Source organism: Etheostoma spectabile, chromosome 18, assembly GCF_008692095.1.
Source record: "Etheostoma spectabile isolate EspeVRDwgs_2016 chromosome 18, UIUC_Espe_1.0, whole genome shotgun sequence".
NCBI lineage: Eukaryota > Metazoa > Chordata > Actinopteri > Perciformes > Percidae > Etheostoma > Etheostoma spectabile.
Genome location: NC_045750.1, coordinates 13,191,135 through 13,192,590, shown reverse-complemented (window position 1 = coordinate 13,192,590; position 1,456 = coordinate 13,191,135).

The following is a 1,456-nucleotide window of genomic DNA, read 5'->3' as shown; positions in this document are numbered from 1 at the left end:
TATGTATATATACAAATGGCAACCCTTCCTATGACAGAGCATTATAGGTCGTGGAAAGTCAAAATATCTGAAAAAGTTTAGATTTGTCTGCACTAAAATTCTATCTGTGTGTGTTAGCCATATTTACTTCAATCAGTTGCTTTGGAAATGTTTTATAAAATCAAAGTTTTGATCCCATGAATTGATTTTAAAAGGTCATATTAAAATAAAGAGATAATTGCTATTTCTTTTTTAAAAAATTGTGAAATATATTGTACATGTCACGATACAGTAGATTTTATCAGAGTAGTTCTATTGCTAACTGAAAAGGAAAACAATTCATCTCAGGGACGAGTATGAAGCAGCTTTACCAGAAGTAAGACTGTTGGATTGTGGAACAAAGGTCTCTGTGTCTGTACTCTCCTGTATGATCTTATTATCTGTCAGCCAATTTAACAGAGAGGCCTTTGGGGAGTGACAATGAGGATGTAGGGGAGGAGGAGGGGACGCCCTCACACACACGCACACACACACACACACACACACACACACCTCTGCTCTAATTCACACTGACCTCTGCGGCCTCTCCACAATGCACGTCTTCGTATTTGATAGAAAAATCGATAGCCGTGCTGGCACACAACAACCTCCATGAAGAATTAAAACAAGGAAAGTGTTGATAGCGGTCAATCATTTTTCTGTCTACTAACACTACACTTACTGATGCAGGAATGGATACATGCCGTTTGCCTTTTAGAAATGCATTGACAGTTCAGCTTGCTGAGATGCTTCCTTTCACATGATTGGTATTAAAAAAAAGTAGAAAAAAAGGATAAAAAATAGTATTTTACTGGCAACGGTATTACTCTAAGGGTAAAGTATTGGTACTGGTATCGTAATATTTTAACCGATATCCAGCCCTACTTATTTTGTTTTGTAGAGTTCAATCTAGATTACATTTGTAACATGTTTTAAAAATGTGCTCCATGAATTATAGCCCAACAGATGCTATAAATTCCCAATTATTGAATATTAGCTGATACACTTTACACTTCTGTGTAAAAATTCAATTTTTTCTATTTCCTTTCCGGGACAGAAGGTCTGTTTTTGTTTTGGCCTGTGTGTTGTTGTCAGCTGCCCATTTTGACACCAGAGGCCTGTACTACAAATCAAGATCAACATGCCCAGGATTTCTTTCACTTACCCGGCTTCGCTAAGCGCGGTCCTGCATAACCTGTGCCACGAGGGTGGTTAACAACTAGTTCAATCAACCCAGGCTTTCCCAATCCAGAGAAGGGCCCGTTCACAGAAAAGAGGCGTTTTTTGCACATCATGACCAATCACAAACATTTACCAGAGCTGCATATTTTACATCAGAAGACCAAACTATAATTCTACATAAATATGAAGAACAAAGACACGGTTTTACAGGCAATATGCAATACAGTTTCTGCTTCCTAAAACAGGAAGAAAAGTC